Source organism: Neophocaena asiaeorientalis, unplaced genomic scaffold (genome assembly GCF_003031525.2).
Source record: "Neophocaena asiaeorientalis asiaeorientalis breed wild unplaced genomic scaffold, Neophocaena_asiaeorientalis_V1.1 scaffold40, whole genome shotgun sequence".
NCBI classification, from domain to species: Eukaryota; Metazoa; Chordata; class Mammalia; order Artiodactyla; family Phocoenidae; genus Neophocaena; species Neophocaena asiaeorientalis.
This window is the reverse complement of record NW_020185335.1, coordinates 12,168,865-12,191,762: the sequence shown is the minus strand read 5'-3', so window position 1 is coordinate 12,191,762 and position 22,898 is coordinate 12,168,865. Positions and strand designations below refer to the sequence as shown.

The 22,898-nt window shown below is 46.4% G+C and overlaps 1 protein-coding gene across 5 annotated transcripts in view; it reads right to left on the bottom strand.

The window, feature by feature from the left end:
- KIAA0513 (KIAA0513 ortholog) overlaps positions 1 to 20,684 on the bottom strand; it is a 56,149-nt gene extending 35,465 nt beyond the window's left edge. For all 5 annotated transcript variants that reach the window (XR_003001931.1, XR_003001932.1, XR_003001933.1 and 2 more), the window contains exon 1: positions 20,558 to 20,684. The gene's annotated coding sequence lies outside the window, so the exon portion shown is untranslated. The remainder of the gene's footprint in view (positions 1 to 20,557) is intronic.
- Between the last annotated feature and the right edge of the window lie 2,214 nt (positions 20,685 to 22,898).

Here is a 22,898-nt window from a genome sequence, read left to right as displayed (position 1 = left end):
AGTCTCATAATGTAATATTCACATATTCAGGATCAATCCAAAATTACTCAACATACAAAGAATGAGGAAAATCCTCAACTCACATGGGAAAGGATAATCAACTGATACCAGTGCCAAGACAACAAAGTATTGGAATTAACTAAGACTTCAAAGTAGTTACTACAAAAAGTACTCCAAGAAGTAAGGAAGAACATTCTTGAAATAAAGGGAAAGATAAAAAGTCTCAGCGGAGCGGCTGGGGGGTGCGTGAGCCATGGCCGCGGAGCCTGTGCGTCCGGAGCCTGTGCTCTGCAACAGGAAGGGCCACAGCAGTGAGAGGCCCGCGTATCGCAAAAAAAAAAAAAAAAAAAGTCTCAGCAAAGAACAAAAGATATGAAGAAGAATCAAATGAAAATTTTAGAACTAAAAAATACAGTAAATGAAAAATTTAAAACCACTGGATAGGCTCAATAGCAGAATGAATATGATAAAAGAAAGAGTCGGGCTTCCCTGGTGGCACAGCGGTTAAGAATCCGCCTGCCAACGCAGGGGACAAAGGTTCAAGCCCTGGTCCAGGAAGATGCCACATGCCATGGAGCAACTAAGCCCGTGCGCCACAGCTATTGAGCCTGCGCTCTACAGCCCACGAACCATAACTACTGAGCCCAAGTGCCACAACTACTGAAGCCCGCACGTCTAGAGCCTGTGCTCCACAACAAGAGAAGCCACCGCCACGAGAAGCCCGCGCACCGCAACAAAGAGTAGCCCCTGCTCACTGCAACTAGAGAAAGCCCACACGCAGCAATGAAGACCCAACTCAGCCAAAAATAAATAAATAAATTTATTTAAAAAATTAATCACTTCTTTATAAAAAAAAAAAGGAAAGAGTCAGTGAACATGAAGACAGATCAATAACAACGATCTCATCTGAAAAACAGGGAGAAAAAGGGTTTTAAAAAAGTGAGCAGAGCCTTGGAGACTTGTGGACAAAATTAAAGGATGTAACATTTGTGTCATTAGAGTCCCAGAAGGAGAGGAGAAAGAAGATGGTGCAAAAAATATATTTGAGGAAATAATGACTGAAACTTCCCCAATTTAGCAAAGGACATAAACCAACAGATTTTGGCAGCTCAGGGAATACAAAAAAGATAAATCCAAAAAATCCACACCCACATACATCATAATGAAACTGCTGAAAACTAAAGACAAAGAACAAATCTTGAAAGCAACCAGAGAAAAATGCATTACTCAGAGGAGAATACGGATTCAAGTGACTGTAGATTTTTCAACAAAAACTGTGGCACCCAGAAGGAAGTGGAAAAAACAAACAAACACTTTTTAAGTGCTGAAAGAAAAGAACTGCCAGTCTAGAATTCTAGATGTGCCCCCCAAAAAATCTTTGTGGAATGAGGGTGAAAACTTTCTCAAGAGAATTTGCTGGCAGTGTATGTGCTCTATAAGAAGTTATAAAGAAACTTCCTTAGATAGAAGAGAAATGATACCAGAAGGAAATGGAACATCAGGAATGAAGGAAGACCAAAGGAAAAAAATCTGCGTAAATATAATGGACTATCCTCCTCTTCTTGAGTTCTTTAAAGTATGTTTGACGGCTGAAAGTAAAAGTTATAGGGACTTCCCTGGAGGCCCAGTGGTTAGGGCTCTGTGCTTTCACTGTAGGGGGCACGGGTTCAATCCCTGGTCAACGAACTAAGATCCCACAAGTCACGCAGAATACATATGAAAACTACAACATACAGGGAAGAGAATAAAGGGACCTGTGATGGTTAGTTTTCTACTTTCACCTGAAGTGGTAAAATATTGATTCTAAGTAGACTCTGAAAAATTAAGTGTGCATATTGTAATCCCTAGAGCAAATACACACACACACACACACACACACACACACACAAGCTATACATAAAGAACACAAAAGATAAATTAAAATGGCATGCTAAAACACATTCCAATAATCCTGAAGAATACAGGAAAATGGACAGAGAGAGGGGAAAAAGAGGGAACAAATAGAAAACAAAGAAACAGAATGTAGACCTAAATCCAAACATATTGATAATCATATTAAATGTAAATTGTGTAAACACACCAATTAGGGATTTCCGTGGTGTCCAGTGGTAGAGAATCCACCTTCCAATGCAGGGGACGTGGGTTCGATCCCTGGTCAGGGAACTAAGATCCCACATGCTGCGGAGCAAGTAAGCCTTCACCACAACTACTGAGCCTGTGCGCCTCAACTAGAGAGCGCGTGTGCCACAACTAAGACCCGAGCAGCCAAAAATAAATTAATTAATTAAATAAATATTTTTTAAAAACCCACACGCACCAATTAAATGACAGAGATGACCAGAATGGATAAAAACACATGACCTAACTATATTCTGTCTACAAGAAACTCACATCAAATATAGTTATATTGGTAGATTAACAATAAAAGGGTAGAAGAAAGATATACCATGCAAACACTAATCAAAAGAAAGCTGAAATGCTCTATTAATAACAACGTATACATCAGAACTAAGAGAATTACTAGAAATAAAAAGGACCATTACATAATGATAGAAGTTTCAGTTCATTAAGAAGATATAATAATCCTAAATATGTATGTACCTAACAACAGAGTCTCAAAATACATGAAGCAAAACCTGCCAAAACTGAAAGGAGAAGGAGACAAATCCACGATTAAAGTAGGAGACTTTAAAAACTCCTCTCTTAGGGATCTGTAGAGCAAGCAGACAGAAAATCAGCATGGATGCAGAAGGGCGGGTAAGTAACCTCACCCAGCTGGATATAGCTGACATTTATAGGACATGTCGCCAAAAATCAGCAGAATAAACATTCTTTTCAAGCGCACATGCGATATTCACCAAGATATCATGGACTACAAAACAAACCTTAGCAAATTTAAAACAACTGAAATCACACAAAGTATGTTCTCTGACCATAATGGAATTCGACTAGAAACTGATAAGAAGTATAACAGGAAAATCTCCAAACATTTGGAAATCAAACAGCGTACTTCTACATAATCCATTGGTCAAAAAGGATGTCTCGAGGAAAGTCAGAAAACATACTGAACTGAATGAAAGTGAAAATGTAGTTTATTTAAACCTGTTAAGTACAGCTAAATCAGTGCTTAGAGAGATATTTATAGCACAAAATGCTTACATTAGAAAAAGAGAAAGGTATCAAATCAATCATTTAAGCTTCTACCTTAAAAACTAGAAAAAAAGGGCAAAATAACCCAAAAAGAAGAAATAATGAAGAGCAGAAATCAATGATGTTGAAAAAGAGAGACCAATAAAGCCAAAAACTTCTTTGAGATCACTAAACTTGATAAACCTCTAACAAGATAGATGAATGAAAAAAGAAGACACAAATGACAGATATCAGGAATGAAAGAGGGGGATATCACCAGAGATCCTGCAGACATTCAAAGGATGATAAGGGCAAACTACAAACAACTCTACATACACAAAGCCGACAAGTTAGATTAAACGGACCAATTCCTTGAATATCACAAACTACCTAAACTCACCTAAGATGAAACGGATAACCTAAGTAGTCCCATAACTATTAAAGAAATTAAACTGATAGTTTAAAACCTTTCAGAAAAGAAAACTCCAGGTCCAGATGGTTTCAATGGCAAAGTCAACCAAACATTTAAAGAAGAAACAACATCAAGTCTACACAATCTCTTCTTGAAAATTCAACGTTTTCCATTTCTTTTTATGAAGCCAGTATCACTCTCTACCAAATCAGACAAAGGCAGTACAAGAAAATGACAAACCAATGTCCTTCGTGAACATACGTGCAAGTCAAATACAGCATCATGTGAAAAGAATTTAATACATCACAACCAAGCGGAGTTTATCCTGGGGATATAATGAAAAAGATCAGACAATGTAATCCACTGCGTTAACGGTCTAAAGAAGAAAAATCATGTGATCATATCAACTGAAGCAAGGGCAACAAAAAAGCATTTGATGAAACTCAATCTCCATTTATGACAAAAATTCTCAGCAAACAGAATAGAAGGGAACTTCCTCAATCCGATAAAGGGCATCTATAAAAACTCTGGGACTTCCCTGGTGGCGCAGGGGTTAAGAATCCACCTGCAGTGCAGGGGACATGAGTTTGAGCCCTGGTCTGGGAAGACCCCACATGCCGCGGAGCAACTAAGCCCGTGTGCCACAACTATTGAGCCTGCGCTCTAGAGCCCGCAAGCCACAACTACTGAAGCCCACGTGCCCAGAGCCCATGCTCCGCAGCAAGAGAAGCCACTGCAATGAAGAGCAGCCCACAATCGCTGCAACTAGAGAAAACCCGCACGCAGCAACGAAGACCCAGTGCAGCCAAAAACAAACAAACAAACAAAACTCTGTATCTAACATTACACTTAATGGTGAAAGACTGAATGCTTTCCCTGTAAGACTGGGAACAAGGCAAGAATATCTGCTCTTACCATTCGTATTCCACACAGTATGGGAAGTTCCATCTAGTGCAATAAGGCAAGGGAAAGATATTAAAAGGCATTGGGAAAAAATACTGGAAAGAAGAGAATAAACCTGTCTCCATTCACAGATGATATCTTGTCCAAGTAGAAAATCCCAAGGAATCTTTCCTTAAAAATCCCTAGAACTGATAGGTGACTTTAACAACGTTGCAAGATACAAGGTTAACACAAAAATTCAATCATATTTCTATACACTAGCAATGAACATTTGGAAATTGAAGTTAAAAACTGAACAGCATTTCCAATAACTTGAAAAAGTGACTACTTAGGCAAAAATCTAACAAAACATGTACAGTATTTGTGTGCTAAAGAATCCAAAACACTGATGAAAGAAACCACAGATGACTTTAATAAAGAAAATAACTATCGTGTTCAAGGACTGTTAAGACTCAACATGGTAACGATGTCCAGTCTCCCCAGACTGATCTACAGGTTTCATGCAATTCCTATCCCAGCAGGATTTTTTTGGTAGATATAAACAAACCTATTCTAAAATGTGTATAGAAAGACAAAGGAACTAGAATACATAAAACAACTGTGAAAGAGAAAAACCGAGTTGCAGGAATCATACTTTCTGATTTTAATCATACTTACTATAATAGCTATGGTAACCAAGACAGTGTCATGGAGGTGGGTGACAGACACACAGATCAACGAAACAGGATGGAATCCAGAAACAGCCCCACATAAGTACAGCCAACTGATTTTTGACAAAGATCCAAAAGCAGTTCAATGGAGCAAGGACAGTCATTTCAACAACAAATGGTGTTGAAACAACTGGACATCCATGAACAAAGAAATAAATAAACAGAAAAACCTTGACCTAACACTCACACCTTATAAGAAATTAACTCAAATGGATCCCAGACCAAATGTAAAACAAAACTATAAAAGTTTTAGAATAAAACAAGGTGAAGAGTTCTTAGACACTATGACATTGAAAGCACTATCCAGAGAAGAAAAAGGTGATATACTGGACTTCACAAAAATTAAAACCTTTTGCTCTGTGAAAAACACTATTAAAAGAATGAAAAGACAACTTAGAGACTAGGAGAAAATATCTGCAAATCACATATCCAGCAAAGGACATGTATTCAGAAAACGGAAAGAATTCTCAAAACCTAACAGTAAGAAAACAAAGAAACCGGCTTCCCTGGTGGCACAGTGGTTGAGAGTCCACCTGCTGATGCAGGGGACACGGGTTCGTGGCCCGGTCCGGGAAGATCCCACATGCCGCGGAGCGGCTGGGCCCGTGAGCCATGGCCGCTGAGCCTGCACGTCCGGAGCCTGTGCTCCGCAACGGGAGAGGCCACAACGGTGAGAGGCGCGCGTACCGCAAAATAAATAAAAAGAAAACAAAGAAGCCAACCTAACAATGGGAAGAAGAACAGACACTTCACCAGAGATGAAACGGATGGTGAATAAGTAGATGAAAAGGTGTTCAACATTATTAGCCATGAGGGAAATGCAAATTAAAACCATGATGAGCCACAACTACACACCTGCTAAAATGGCTAAAATTTAAAAATATTGATAATATCAAGTGTTGACAAGGATGCTGAGTAACTGGAACTCTATGTTGCTGGTGGGGATGCAAAACAGTAACAAAGATAGTACAGACGTCCCATATACCCCACATCAAGTTTCCCCTACTGTTAACATCTTATATTAATTAGGTATATTTGTCATTATTCGTGAACTGCTATTCATCCGTTCTCATTAACTAAAGTCTGCACTTTATCCGTAATTCCTCAGTCTTGTCCTGATGCCCTTTTTCTGTTCCGGGATCCCACATGACACTATCATCCTGTCTTCTGAGACTCCTTTCACCTATGACAGTTTCTCAGACTTTCTTTGCTGTTGATAACTTTGACAACTTTGAGTATTTGTCGGGTATTTTGCAGAACGTGCCTGAGTGGGGATTTCTCCGGTATTTTTCTCATGGTTAGACTTGGGTCATGGGTTTTGGGGAGGAAGACCACAGAGGCCAAGTGCCATTTTCACCACATCATTTCAAAGTCACATACCATCAACTTGACTTCTCACCGTTGACCCTGATCACCAGGCCATATTTACCGGCTTCCCCACTGGAAAGTGCTCTTTTGTTAATCTCCCCTTCCAAACTGTGCTCTTTGGAAGGAGGTCACTTCACGCAGCACCCCCTTAAGGAGTAGGGAGTTAGGCTCCAAGTCCTTCAGGGTAGAGGATCTACACACATCATCTGGAATTCTTCTGCGTGGGAGATGTGGGGAGTTGCTTATAAAGTTAAGCATATACTTACCACATAACCCAGCAACACCTAGATATGTATTCAAGACAAATGAAAACTTGGCTTCACACAAAATTCTGTACACAAATGTTTCTAGCAACTCTATTCATAATCGCCCCAAACGGAAAATGACCCAAATGTCCTCCTGTGGGTGAATGACTAAACAAACTGCGGGGTACCCACACTAGAGCCCACCTCTCAGCAATGAAATCCTCCCACACGTAACACCTCAGTGAAGCTCAAATCCGTGATGCTGAGTGAAAGACGGACCTCAGAAGTTCACCTAAAGCAAGACTCCATGTATAAGATGTGCTCCAAAAGAAGGGGGTGCGGGTTGCCAGGAGTTAGGGATGGGGTGCAACAAGGGGGAACCCAAGGGAGATGTGGGGTTGATGAAGAAAACGTTTTGCCTCCTAATTGAATTTGTGGTTACACAAATCTATATGTATTTTAAATTTCACAGAAATGTACTCCAAAAAAAAGGTGAATTTTACTATATGTTAATTAAAAAAAAAAAAAGAGGTGGAAGCAGCCAGCCAAGTGCCCCATACAAGGGCTAAGTAAATAGTAGTTCCCTTTTCTTATAAAAAGCGGGGCCCTAGAGACCCCAGACCCCTCAGCTGCACGGCTGACATTCCCTTGTCATCCAGCCTAGCGCGTGTCCTAGATTTCTTGGCTCGGTGGCTACCTGTGTCCACATGCCTCCCAGGTGTCCATGTGGAACCACACATCCTTCCTGACAAACAGGTTCTGAACCTGAATCCCTAGAGAACGTGAACAACCAAACCAGTCCTTTCAATCTCCGTGCCAGCTGACCTTAAAGGATGGCACCTCCCTACACGTGGGCTGTCCTTCCTCTGCAGGTAGACAGGGTCAGACACGTGAAAAAAGAGGTGGAGAACGGGGGGGAGTCCTCGATCCCAGAGTCCCTCGTTTTTCTGTGATTTTTCATCCTTTGTCTGCATGGAGGAAGGGGTCAAGCAGGTAGAATTACCCTGGATCACGTCAGTTTTGTTTTAAAACTGAACAGGGAAGAAACCACTGGCAGAATAGCCACGTGTAACAGGTGTGGCTGCACAGTGAAGACACATGGTAAGAAAGGTCTAATGAGAGAAAATCTCACGGAAATGCTTCCTACTGGATTCTCTCTGGGAAGCACAAAGACCAAAGTCACGACAGTAAAGTTAAAAGACGCGGCAGTGTCAGCACACGGGCCCGCTCGCTGCCCCAGGGCTGCACACGGCTCCCCATCGCCGGCCAACATCTCCCTTCTAACTCCTACTGCAGGTGGATGTCACTGGAAGATGTGCCTCACGCACTGGGGGTCCAGCCACGGGCCCGAGACAAGTACAAAAGCCCATTGGGCTTCCCTGGTGGCGCAGTGGTTGGGAGTCCGCCTGCCGATGCAGGGGACACGGGTTCGTGCCCCGGTCCGGGATGATCCCACATGCCGCAGAGCGGCTGGGCCCGTGAGCCATGGCCGCTGAGCCTGTGCGTCCGGAGCCTGTGCTCCGCAACGGGAGAGGCCACAACAGTGAGAGGCCCGCGTACCGCAAAAACAATAATAATAATATTTTTTTTAAAAGCCCAAGCTGGACTTAAGGATCAAGGTCAGGAACCCAGAGGAGCTCCATTAAGCCTCGTGAGCTGACCACAGGTCTGACGTCAACGCAGCCTGCGGGGGCTGAAGGACAGGCCCCCTCCACACACGCGCAGGGCAGGACTCGGTCCCTTCTCTGCGGTGACGATGACTTAGGATCACTGAATCTTTGAAGTGGGACTCAATTTCAAGAGCCCCCGTACTACACTGTTAAAACACAGTCATGGAGCCTCCGCCGAAGTATCAAATACAAGCACTGTCTCCCCAGAGAACGTGCTCACTTTGCAAAGTAAGACAGCCCCTTGCAGCTCTGGGAGGAGCTGGGGGGCAGCCCCGGCCTCCTCGCCACCCACCCTTTCCTGCCAAGGAAACGTCCGGGAAGGAACACCTCCTATTTTAAGGGAAGCACTGCCTTTTGGCGGTGGCAGGAGACAGGCTGATTCCAGAGCTGCTGGGAGAGTTGGGGTCTCACTCTTCTACACCACAGACAGTAAATGCAGTCGAAGCTACCCCTTGGGGCCTGGTTTCTGAGTCATCTCCCTGCAAGCCTGGACTGGGTGACACAGGAGCCCACCACCTCCCCTTCCTGGGGACCCGTGGCCCCTGAGGTGCACTCTGGGCCCGGGGTCACCTCCTTCCTCCAAGCTCACGCTGTGGACCCAGCTTCCTCGCTACTGACTGGACAAAGGCGCTGAGCCGCAGAGACCTCGTCGAGTGTCCACGAGGAGAAGAGACAAGCCTTCTTCTTTCCGAGCCACTGTGGTTTTTAGGAAACAGAGATGGGGAAACGTTCACGCCTTTCTAAAGGCACGAAGGTCCCCATAAGGCATTTCAGGCAATCTAACACACGTCAGTCACGCAGGGCAGACTGGGGAGGAGGCCACACTCTCTGTGCTGGGCCACAGCCTGACCCAAACCTCTGCTGGCCATCGGCCTGTCTCTCCACCCGAGGCCCAGGGCTCAGGAGAACCGGGGCAATGGCTCTGGGTGCCCGGCTGGGATGAGACGGGATGCCTGCTTCCAGGGTGCCACATCCACGGCTGGTTTTCCTTGTTCTTTCCTCAAGTGATTTACCCCCAATTCCCCACTGCTGCCCCCCTTATTGAGCAAATGTGAGGATATTCCTAAAATCCCATTCCAGACTCTTCATGTTAACATAAGAGATCCCACGTGCCTTTGGCCTCAGAATCCCCCAAAACATGACATGGAGGAAAGTGTCATCTCATCAAGGGCCTCTAACCAGACCGTACTTGCTAGGTTGCTCCAATGACCAGAGAGACAGACGGACAGAGACAGAGGCAGAAAGAGAGTGAGAGAGACGGAGACAGCAAAAGAGACACAGAGAGGGAGACGGGGGTGGGGTGAGGGTGGGTTTCAACGCTGGATCTAACGACAGAGTATCATCAATTCTACAGAGTGGTCTGAGATGTGAAACGAGAGTCTTCCACTGAACCTTTTAAAGAGTTTTATACCAGCCATGATAGAAGCGATACACAATCACATTTTTCTAAAAATTTTCTCCCCCTGGCAAATTTTAATTTGAATAAAAGGATGGCATTTCCAGACATCTCAAAAGAGTCACCGCTCCCACCTCTCATGCGTTCACCTGAGACCTCCTGCCACGCCTGAGTCTTGCTGTGGTTCCCGGTGTGACGTTCTCTCTAGAAGGTCAAAGCCACCGCTCCCTAATGCTGCTTCTGCCAATGACAATGGTGTGAGAAAGCCAAGCTGACTTGGACTGTTCTTTTCCTATTACTATTATTTAGTACTTTTTGATAATTGCAACCAATACTCATTGTATGCTCACGACACACCAGGCCCTAAGCTAAGTGCTCTATGCTGAGAACCTGATCTAATTCTCCTGTAACACAGAAGCTAGGTTATTATTATCCCCATTTTACAGCTGAAGAAACTTTAAGGCTTAGAAAAGCTGTGTAAAGAGCTTTTTAGATAGATATTTTTAAGTAGCTGTCTAAAGCCATAGAGCTAAATACGAGAGTCTAGATAAGCCCCAGCAGAGTCTGAGTCCACAGCCTTGCTGTAGGGCAAGTAGGTAACTGTGCTCATTTGGGGTACAGATAAGGACACTCCAAAGAGCCGTCAACCACTGGAGTGGATTAAGCCTCCCTCACCAACCCCTACCGGAGTTACAGGTCTTCCTGTCTGGAAGTGACACAGGCAACGTCTGATTTAGCAATTTGACATTTATTCCAAAGCATTTAAAGAAGTTTTCTAATTCCTATTTTAGTAGAGACAGGCAAAGAAGAAGGGTTTACCACTTTTCACCCACAAATCCTAGGCTTTCATATTAGTTACTCAGGGCCTTCAGGAAAAAAACTGAACGATTTTAAAATAATAATAAAAGAACTGGGAATTCCCTGGTGGTCCAGTGGTTAGGACTCCGAGTTTCCAATGCAGGGAGCACGGGTTCGATCCCTGGTGAGGGAACTAAGATCCCATCAGCCGCGTGGCACAGTCGAGAAAAAAAAGAGAATAAAGGAGAGGCTTCCCTGGTGGCGCAGTGTTTAAGAATCCGCCGGCCGAAGATACCGTTGGTGAGGAAAAGGGAAACCAACAGCCCTAACCCAGCTCATCCACTCCTTTCCCCCCTTCCTCATTCTTCTTTTGCTTCTTGTTTGCAGATCCACAGTTGAGACCCTGTGCTCTGTATGTCAAAGTCACACCTGGCTCATTGTTTCCGATGTCTCCACCATTCGGATACAGGACACCAGTCTGCCGGGTCTCAGATAAAAAAGCGAGGTCTTCTATAGGTTCTTCTTCAGCAAGTCTCTCTGTCTGAGGTGCTTAGAATTGTGTAGAAAGACGGTCTCCATAAAAGATTAGAAAAATATCTTTTACGAAGACATTAATATATACGTGAGTGTAATTAAAATGCCTTTTCGGTGTCATATTGTTAATGACTGGTATGCAGGGGAAAATAAAATCCCTGAGTGTCAGCTACTGTGAAAGAGGCGTATTTTCAGTTATTGCATCGTTACCCTACCATGTCAGCTTTAACGAATACTTGGATGAAAGTTAATATAGTGATGAAGGGCTTCCCTGGTGGCGCAGCGGTTGAGAGTCCGCCTGCCGAGGCAGGGGACGCGGGTTCGTGCCCCGGTCCCGGAAGATCCCGCATGCCGCGGAGCGGCTGGGCCCGTGAGCCATGGCCGCTGAGCCTGCGCGTCCGGAGCCTGTGCTCCGCAACGGAAGAGGCCACAACAGTGAGAGGCCCGCGTACCGCAAAAAAAAAAAAAAAAGCAACAAAAACAAAAAAACAAAAAAAAAACAAAACAAAAAAAATATATATATAGTGATGAAAAACTAAATGCAGGGATTTATTGCTAGGTACGGTTGGTTCACGACATTTCGCAGCATGGATGTTGACACAGGCAGAGTGAAAACTCTGTACTGAAGAATTCAACCGTTGAACAAATTTCTTGGGTTTTGTTGTTGACGCAGTGATGAAAATGTGTATCAAAGTCCTTAATGTGATTCCTGGACTATCAGGTTACGTAACATCCACCCCTGATGAACCAGCATTATTCCAATAGCACGCAGATGTTCACAGTTTACGTTTTGTAATTAAAGAAACTGTGCAATTTCACTGTTATTCTTGAAGGAGCTGAACTCAAAATAGTTTTGTTTACAGCTTTGTTGCGGTAGGTAATAGTCTATCCACATCTCTGCATGTAACATGGAAAATGACTAACCCAGTCGTTCAGGGAGCTAAAACTAAACCCAAGTGACATTTCACAGCAAACGCTGTTTCGAGTCTTTGACTCCTGCGATTCCATATAATCAAGTGGCTTTGTTCTGACGTCACACAATCTGATACTGCAGGTTCTGCTCAAAGTAATCTGCCAATTTACTGCATACGTGTACAAAGCAGGTTATGTTTATCTGAATAAAGAGTCTATCTGAAATTGTTCATTAAACTTGTTAAGCCTATAGGATTTCCATTGGAAAGTGTTTTTGCCTGGACATCTGTTTAAAAAGTAACTAAATGATCTTCATGAGAAGGGTGTATATTCCTCTGTTTCAGTTTTGTAGATTGAGAGAGCTATTGATCTGGTATCAGGATGACCATTACACATCTTTTCACAGCCTGTCTGACTACAGGTGTTCTGTCTTATTTTTTGACATCCTTCCTTGTATTAACAGTCTAGGGGGTGTGGGGATACGATATAAATATACAGGTATATAAACCTGAGAATATGCTGCAATCTCTAGTTCCTTTGGATACCTTAGACGTAATATGTTTGTTGGAGGCACGCGGGCCTCTCACTGTTGTGGCCTCTCCCGTTGCGGAGCACAGGCTCCGGACGCACAGGCTCAGCGGCCATGGCTCACGGGCCCAGCCGCTCTGCGGCATGTGGGATCTTCCCGGACTGGGGCACGAACCCGTGTCCCCTGCATTGGCAGGCGGACTCTCAACCACTGTGCCATCAGGGAAGCCCTTGTTTAATGTTTTGATTTTATAATTTTTGGTATATTCTCATCAGTCTTAGCTCTAGAGTTCAAGCTCTCACTGGGCAGTAGTTACTGTCTATGTGATGTGCAACTTGGCATCTAATAAATGATTATTTATGATGGTGACAAAAAAAAAAGAATCTGCCTGCCCATGCAGGGGACACGGGTTCGAGCCCTGGTCCGGGAAGATCCCACATGCCACGGAGCAACTAAGCCCGTGCACCACAACGACTGAGCCCGTGAGCCACAACGAATGAGCCCGCGTGACACAACTACTGAAGCCCGCGTGCCTAGAGCCCGTGCTCTGCAACAAGAGAAGCCACCGCAATGAGAAGCCCACGCACCACAACAAAGAGTAGCCCCCGCTCGCCACAACTAGAGAAAGCCCGCACGCAGCAACAAAGACCCAACACAGCCAAAAATGAAATAAATAAAATAAATTAATTTTAGAAAGAGAAGAAGAAAGGAGATGTTTGCAAAGGAGCGGGAATAAAACCGTTATGCACTACGCAATTCTAGATTTTGTTTTACTCGAATAAAACCCCAAGATGTTAGGCTTGGATGAGACTTCAGATTTCCAGAAGACAGTGGCGGCTGGCAGACAGACAAGAAAGGGATGGGGCGGCAGACAAGAAGTTCAGGGGAAGCACAGACTTGTGGAAGCTGCCCTAAGATGGGAAATGGAGACCCAGGGCAGGGAAGGGACAGGCGGATGGCGTGTCAGCAAAGCTGCACAGCGGTGCACACAGAGCTGCGTCTGGAACCCACACTTTCCGCCCACAATGTCACCAGCCGACTAAAACAGAGACCCAGGGACAATGCGGGGCCACTACTACCCCGGGACTGGTTTGTCATCTCCGCTCAGTGCCGAGTCCTGCAACCTCACCATCCAAGGCCAAGAACAGAGCCGCTGCCTCACTTCTCGGATGGAGGCCATACCAGCGTGACGGATAAAAGGTGTTATCTTGTAGCGTTCAGGTCATTCACGCGACAGACATTTATTAAGCCCCTACCACGTCCTGTCAACTGTGATTAAGTCCTGGGGATACAGAGATGAAGAGGATATGGGCCTTCCTTTCCCAAATACAATCTAAGATGACACAGACATAACTAAATGATTATAGCAACGGGACAAGTGCTGTAATTCCAGGATGCAGACGTGCATGGAAGCCCAGAAGCGGGAGCCTTCGATGCTGCCTGGGGAGACTTGGACTGCACCGCTTGGGTCATATCTGGAGCAGCCTGACAGTCAGACAAGGGAAGACACTGCAGGAGAAAACAGCACGAAGCAGCGGGCGAGGGGTGGTGGGAACCACCCGACACACACACACAACTGTTCAGACTTATTCAAAACTAGTCGGAGGACTGGGAAAGATAAAAAATTTTGCCAAGTCTAGCACAACTCTATATTTGCAAGTATTCCCCCAAACCTTAAAATCGAAACATATATAATCAATCCCTTTTCTACCCACAATACTATGAGAGCTGAATTCTCTTATTTTGGGGGGCCTTAACATTGAACAAGAATTGAAATATATGTAATTTTGCACTCCAGTCCTGCTTCTGAGTTTAAATACGTGTTTGTTTGTTCGTTTGAAAGTGTAGTTGGCAGATGTTTATTTCAACGTAGGTGAAAAGAGATGGGTTTCTGCCACTGCATTGCTTCAAAGCTTTCCAAACGGCCTCCAAGGGCTTAAAGTGCATTGATCCATGGTTCTCGAGGCACGGGCTTCTCCAGATGTCTTCTCTGCAGAATTCTAATTCATGCTGTAAACGTGGAGCTGATTTTCTTTCATCTCAAGGGCTTTAGCTGGAGGCAGCTCCCATTGGGGCTATCCTTTTGGGAAAATAAATGATAAGTAGGGGCCGGTTTACATGAAAGAGAGACAAGGGAATGAAAGGATGGGGCCCGGCATAGAACCTGTCAAGTTTCTGGAGACTAATAACCTCCCTGACGTTACCAGAGGCAATTCAGAAACGCAGCCAATGTGGAGCTGTGCTGGTCTACAGCAGGGCTTCCAACACTGGCTCCATCAACACGCAGGCTGGATAATTCTTGGTAGTGGGGTCTGTCCCGTGTGCCAAGCTGTAGCATGGTTAGAAGCATCCCTTGCCTCCACCCACTGGATGCCAGAAGCAACCCCCAGTCGTGACGACCAAAAGGTCCCTAGATGTTGTCCCCAATTGAAATCCCTGATCTAGATTAACTCCTAGCGGTAACAACACCAGGGTCTCAATCCTGTTAACTGCTTCCTTTTGAAAATCCTTCTCTCGTTAGTATCACTGTCACTCCCCCCAAAAAAGCCCAATCAAGAATAATCATGATGGGCCTTTGACAATACACAAGTCCCGATATGAAACAGTTAGGGACCTACAAGAAGCAGGGAACCCTGTGCATGCAATTCCCCTGATTAGAAGAGGCTCCAAATGGCACTAACTACTGAGTTGCCTCTGGGACATGAAGAGGATGGAGGTGAGGTTCGTTTGTTCGGTCATGTGTTTATTTGATCAGTCAATAAACATTCTTGAGCATCACAGGGTGCCAGGTGCTGGGCCACGAGAACAAGGCAAACAAAAGTCCGGGCCTCCAGGAGCGTGTGCTCAAGTCAGAGAACAGAGGTAAACAGACAGCATCATGGTACGTCATAAGTGCCGTGAATGAAGCACAAGCAGGTTGGAGCTGCAGCCACTGTCTCCGCGTGGTCACCGAGCCAGGGAATGTGGCTCGTTCAAACGGAGACGTGCCAACCATGCAGATCCCAGACTTAGCGCAGAAAGAGAACGTACGCTGTCTCATTAATAATTTTTATGTTGATTAGATATGTCAACGATAATATTCTGGATATCTTGGATTAAATAAAATCTACTAGCAAAATTAACTGGGCCTGTTTCCTTTACTTGTTTCGCGTGGCTGCTAGAAGCTGAAGCCCATGTGTGTGGCTCATCCTGAGAGACCTCCACCGCCAGCGTCCTCGGCCCCAGGAAATGACAAGTTTACGGGCTCTGCGGTGGGAATGAACTTGGCCCAGCTGAGGCTGGCAGAGCTGCAGGCCGTGCACTAGGCAAGGGCTTGGGAGCCAAGTTAAGGAGTCGGGATTTCACCCCAGGAACAACGGGAGAGCAATGGAGGGTTTGCACCAGGGGAACGCCACAGTCTGTTTTCGATTTTGCAAAGAGGCTGCGCTCGGGTGGCCGTGCAGAGAGGCGACAGGCACGGAGGCGAGAACAGAGCAAGACCACCAGGCGGGAGGGCTCAACCTAGCAGGACCCCTCGGGTTTCAGCCCCTCGACGTGACCTGAGAGAGGAGGTCTCTGCCACAGGGCACAGGACTCTTGTTAATTCCCCTTACATTAGATTTTGATTATGTAGACGACCTCTTTCGTCCTCCTCACTTTCTTCTTTCAGATTAGTGAAATGTTTTTCTTTTTCTTTTTTTGCCTCGCCGCACGGCATGCGGGATCTTAGTTCCCCGACCAGGGGTGGCCCTGAAGTTTTTCATCACCCACACCGAGCCTCGGGGTTCTGAGAGCGATCCTGTTGCTTCAAGAAGTTCAGCATGATCTACCCCCTCCTAGAGCAGAGAGGGAACCGGACCAGCTCTCCTCCGTGGACGGGTGTCCTATTCCTGTACACCATCACACGAGTTTAGCGGGGAGGGGTCTTAGGTTTTCACTGTTCTGATCTCACTTAACTCTTTTACTTCAGTCTTGGTATTTACTATGAACGCACAGTTCAGTTCCGTTTTCTTCTCTGGCGCGGTTTTTCCCCCCACTTTTCTTGGGCCCTATTTTTATCTTAGCCTCCCTGCTTTACTCCCAAAGCCTCTCGCTCAAGGATGTCGGCTGCACAGCAGCCCCCAAGCTCATTTACTCTGGTATTTTCCCTTTGCTCTGCTGATCCTAGAGTCTCCTTTTTCCCCAGCTCACTGGTCATTTTTGCTACTGGTGAGTCATCTTCTCTGACTCACGCCAGGCTGTGATGCAAAGGCCTCAGAGCACACCTGTCTGTGAAAGGCTGTCCCTGAGGAACACGGCCTGCACCCAGGCACAAGCTTGCGCATGTGGATTTGGTAAAGAGGAGAAAAAAATAATCCCCTTTTCTCTCTCTCTTTTTTTCCCCTCCGAATTTACCGTTTCTTTCAGCTTTTGTTGGAGAGTATCCCTACGATGGGATGAGTCTTGGCCATTCGTCTTGCATCTTTTTTTTTCAGTCTTAACTGAATTTGTTACAATATTGCTTCTGTTTTGTTTTGGTTGTTTGGCCATGAGGCATGTGGGATCTCAGCTCCCCCACTAGGGATCAAACCCACACCCCCTGCATTGGAAGGCAAAGACTTAACCACTGAACCGCCAGGGAAGTCCCATCATTTTGCATCTTTAGAGGCAGGAGAACATTTCTTGAATGAGCCCAGAAAGCCTGAGGGATGACAGATTTTCCTTCTGTGAGGTTCCTCCTCTGGGGCACAACATGGAGTCTCACCCGTGTGCCACACTGGGATCACGCTGCCTTTTGAGAGCTATGAAGATACCACCAAACTCAGGGGAGATGACATGTACACGCAGCTTTGGTACCTGGACTGAACCTGCCTGGAGCTGCGAGCCAGCTCTGCCCTTACAAGCAGATGTGACGGAGGCCTCTGCCTCTCTGCGCCTCAGCTTTCTCACCTGTGAAACGGGGAGGGTAACAGCAGCTCCCCCATTGGTGTTCTTGCGAGGTTTAGTGACAACCCCCAGAGAGCACCCGGCACAGCAAATCCGAGCTGGAAAGACGCCATCTCGATCCCCGGGGGAAACACACCATCAGCTGCCCCTCCCTCCTTCCTTCCCTGAGTCTCTGTACGCACCTCTTCATCAGGGCTAACCCTGAAGTTCAAGGAACCCGATCTAAAAAGTGCCCCATAAATACAAGCTCTTTCCCCACACTCTTCCCTGAAAGCCCCACATTTTACCGTTACAGACTCATTTCTTTTAAGCACCTCCCGTCTAAATATAAAACTCTTGGCTGAGGTGTTGTCATTAGCTCCTAGCACCTGGGAACAGACCAGCCTCTCAGGTGCCCACAGCAAGGGGTCTGAAAAGGCCGGAGGAAGGAGGAACGGAAAGCAGGGATGGGAGCACAGCCCGTGGGGTGGGGTGGGGCGGGGTGGAGGTGATACTTGGGGACAGTAAAGGACAGCAAGGTCTCTGCAAGGAGACAGAAGAAACTGGTGGAGATGGTGCCACTGGGGAAGAGACTGGGAAGCTGGGGGAGGGTAGGGGAAGCAGTGACAGAAACCACTTTTCACTGGACCTCTTTCTGTATTATTTGAGTTTTGTACCGTCTGCATGTATGACCCAGCCAACAAAAAATGAAATAAGGGAGCGGGGGATATTGGGTATTTGGGTGAGACAGAGCCAGAAACAAAAAGGTCCTGAAGGCGAAGGGACCAGTCACGTTGGCTATCTTGCTGGCAGCCTGCCCTGCTCTCACCGCCCCCGCCCCCCCGGGCCCAAATCAGAAAAGTCTCTCTACGAACTCCTGCACGGCTCATCTTTAGAACATCGGCAATACTTTCTCAGGGTCAAAATCTGAGACACTGCAACTCAGAATTCTCCAGACCTTACTTAAAAGCCCCTCAGGATCACTGGAAAAGCCCAACAAAGGAAAAACGCGCCTTCTCTGATGCTGTGGCCTCCAGCTTTGACCAGCTGCGCGAGGTCTGACCTGGGAACATCATATCCAGCTGCACCGTTTATCTCACTGTCAGTGAGCCACTCCTCTACCACAAGGACGACGGGGTAAAGCAGAAGGCCAAGGGAGGAAATCATCCCTCCAGGGCCCCTGAAGAGCCATCGGAGAAACCCGCATCCTAACCTGGGCCGGAGCCACGAGGAAGGCCTGGCCACTGGCGGATGGGGGAGGGGAGGAGAGGCCATGGGCTCTGCAATCAGTCAGGAGGTTGGTCGGATCCTGCACGACCTCCGGCAAGTCACTCAACGGCTCAGACCCTCCCTCCCCTCACCTGGGACACACACAGATCACAAGCTGTTAGTCACGAGTTGTAAGCATCACAAACGCTTGGGGCACAAACATCCAAAACCATGTCCTTAGCCTAAAAAATAACCCACCCCCCCTGCCAGTTCTTCCCTTTAAAAGGTCAGTGGATCTTGAAGTTAGAAGGTGTTATGCATTGAATTGAACGATGAAAAGACGCTGAAGTCCGAAGCCCTGGAACCTGTGAATGGGACCTTATTTGGAAACAGGGTCTTTGCAGATGTAATTAGTTAAGATAAAGTCATTATGGAATAGGGTGGGCCCCGAATCCCATTTGACTGGTGTCCTTACAAGAAGAGAGGAGACAGAGGGACACACACAGAGGGAAGATAATGTGAAAACACACACACACACACACACACACACACACACACGCACACACATGCACGTGCGGAGAAGGCCATGTGACCACAGAGGCAGGAGTAGGAGTCATGCAGCTGCAAGCTGAGGAACAGAAAGGATGGCCGGAAACCCCCAGAGGCTGGGAGGGGGCCCCGAACAGACGCTCCTGCTGAGCCCCCAAGAAGGAACCAACCCTGCTGACACCTTGATTTTGGATGTCTTGCCTCCAGATCCGTAAGAGAATATCTATTGCTTTAAGGCCCCCAGTTTGTGGTACTTTGTTACAGCAGACCTAGGAGACTCATACAGAAAGGGATCTGGTTTTACTGTCAATCTAAGGCTTGAATTCTCTTGCCTGACGGTCAGCTAGCCAGCCTGTGGATGGCTGTCTCTGGTAAAAGACGACTAGTTTCGTATCTACCAATGCAGCAACCCCTCCCATCTTCGAAAAGGTCTGTCATAAAAATCATTCATTCAACAAATATTCATTGAGCACCTACTACGTGCCAGGCAGGCACGGTTTGGAGCACTGTTGATACAACGGTAAAACGGGGAGCAGACAATAAAAGCACTTACAAATAAGGCCATTTCTGATGTTTTGAAGAAAGTAGAACACCGTAACACCAGTGAGTGGGTTGGGGACCAGGATGAAATTATTTATATTGTTAGGGAAGGTCCCACTAAGCATGTGATACTGGACCAGCGACCTGAATGACAAGGAGTCAGCCACGGAGAATCTGGCCGGAGGAAGAGCCAGTGCAAGGACCTGAGGCAGAGCAAACTAGACCTGGACAAAGCAGAGAAAGAAAGAGGGACTTTTGTGAGAGAGAGAGAGAGGGTTAATTGATGAAGCTGGAGAAACAAGGAAGGTCAGTCAGTCCTCGTATAGTAGACCCAGGTAAGTAGTTTGCATCTGACCGCAAGACTACTGAGAAGTCACTGGGGAGAGACATGATTTGATTCTTCGTTTTTAAAACATCACTCTGACACCATAAAGTTCTTATAACTGAAGTCTTTTTAAGTATAACTTTTGTCCTTTCATTCTTGGGATCTTGGACCCTCACAGAACAAGTCTAATAAATGACATTCCTGAATCATGGCTCCCAAGATTTCCAGGCTTACCAGCTCTAATTCATTCCCCACTGTAGCAATTTCCAGTAAATATGCTTGATGATTTTTTCTATGTCCTTCATTAAATGTGATGCCCAGAAAAGAACTCGATATTCTAAGCATGAAGTAGATGAGAACTTTCACCTTGGTCATTCCAGATCTACATGTCCATTGACGTGCCCCAAGATTGCCTTGGTTTTAATTCTGTTTTGTACCACTGACCTGCTGGAACACATCTCAGATAACCTCCGCTGGTGTCCTTTTTCAGATCTAGATGCTCAGATCGAGAAAACAGGATTCAAGCTTATTCTTCCCTAATGAGAACAGCTGTGCCCTCTTTAAAAAAAAAAAAAAAGTGTCACCATAATGCAAACAATGCCATGCATAAAAAACTGGATAAAATAAACAAAAGTACTGGGCCAACTCCTCAGGTTTCACAACCACTGCATTTTTCTTCCGGGTGGAGGACAAGGAAAATGATTGTGGTAAGTTTCCCTAGAATTGCTTTGGTCTCTTGTATCACATGGCTGAAGACACCTACACGATTAGGAAACACTGAGCGCTTGTGCAAAAGACACTCCCTGCAATCATACTTCCCACTAGATTTCTCAAAGACTTAAACAAATCTGAGTAGGCACAGACTCCCAAGCCTGGGATAGAGGGAAGTGGTGAGGAGAATCTACACCTGCGAGCCAAGCTGACTTAGCAGGTGGGGCAAGTGGTGGGAGAGGAGGATGCTGGGAAAGCCCTAGGGCCCTGGGATGTGTGTGTAATCTGTCCTCATCCTTCCCACATCCCACTCGGCAGAGTGGTGACGGGCCACTGCATCTGGTGTCAGATGGCTAGGGTTAACGCTCTGCTTTGCCCCCTAGTAGCTAAGTGACCTTGAGCAAGTCACTTAGCCTCAGTTTCCTCATCTGTGACATGTGTGAAGATCAATTAAGATTCTGTGTGAAAGACGTGTGCAAATTACTCTGTCCCGTAAAAGTGAGGGATTATCATTGGCAAAAAGGATTTTCACCCCTCCCTTTGCATGTCATGAGGGTTGACTTTTCCTGACGTTTTTCTCTTCCCAGGTTGCTTCTGACGGTTCTTTTAACTGGATTATTTTCTTTTTTGAGGGAGGATGGGGAGGCATGTAGCATGACTCATCCCACCCTAAACCCTTCCTAAAGACTATCCTAAAAGAAGTGCCCTCAGAGCCATCTGGGGTCACCCCAAAGCAATTTACCTTCAAAGAACCAAAGCTATTGTCATGCAAAAACAAGCACATCTAATACCTGTGGATACCCTCCACTCTCTGGAAATCTGAAGCAAGTTATTTAAGGTTTGTGATGTACTCAGGTCACCGAGTAGCTTTTCATTGGCCTTAGTTGTTCTGTTCTCAAGTAATATGAACTATGTTCACATTAACTCACACAGGCCACACAAAAGACAGACACTGCAAAAAACAAAACAAAACACGGGAATGTACTCCAGAACCAAATAAGAAGTTACTCTGCTGCTCGCTAAAGTGTCTATGCCTGAGTCCTTAGCCATCTTCATTTCTTTAATGGAAAAAGAGAACCTTATGAGTCAACTTTCTCATCGTGAGCTGATCTCAATAGCTGGTCGCCCTGTGTTTCAAATGCGTAAGCAGTCCTATTTCTGCACAAGGTGGAAATAAAAACCAGTGACAGCCCAAGGGAGAGATGGAATAATGGGAGAACATACACTTCCAAACAGAACCGTGAAAAGATGGGAAGAAGCGCTCACGTGTAATACAACTGGATTTTTTTTTTCTTTGCTTAATTCCGTGTTAAGCATCTTGGCTGCCCTGGTTTAGGGTGAGGGAGGGGGTGCCTCTCAGCAAATGAGCCCAAAACCTTAGCATTAGGTGACAATGGTCTGGAGGGCGGTCTGGCTACAGCAGCCTGGTCCCTGACAGCTGTTGGCTTGCCTCCAAATGCTGACTCGCCTCAGGGACAGCCTGCATGTCAAGCACCTCACCTGTGCCAGCTCAGAGGTGAGTTCCTGCCCAGTCTGCAGGCTGGCACCCTGGCTTCACACTTAAGCACAGTCACAGGAGCTGGCTGGTGCCCACTGCCAAGCCCTCTTCCTCTTCCCAAATCCAATCAACGTACAACCCAGGGAAACCCAGACCCCACCAAGGGGCAACTCGCACCCAGCTCCAGAAAGACCGCATCCTGTCCTTTCCAAGCCCCTGGACGCTGGTGCAGGCCACCCTGAACCAGCTGTTCCGAACAGCCTGTAACACTGTGTCGGTAGTGCTGGCCCCTCTGCGAAGCTCCTCCTGCTTCCTGAGCCTGGGGAGGAAGGGGCCCTGGGAAGGCACAAGCTGAGCCCTTTCTCCTTGGCCCCCATGCCGCCCCCAGCTGCCACCCCAGGAGCAGAGGGACAGCAAACTTAAAATCCAACACACAACACAACTTGGCAAATGTCTTTCCCATCCCGGTCCCACGCACCCCTCCCCAGCACGCCCTTCCAGGAGTCGAGGCGGGGCGGTGGGGGGGGGAACCGGCTCCATCCCTAAGCCACCTGGCGACACCGTCAGCCACCGGGG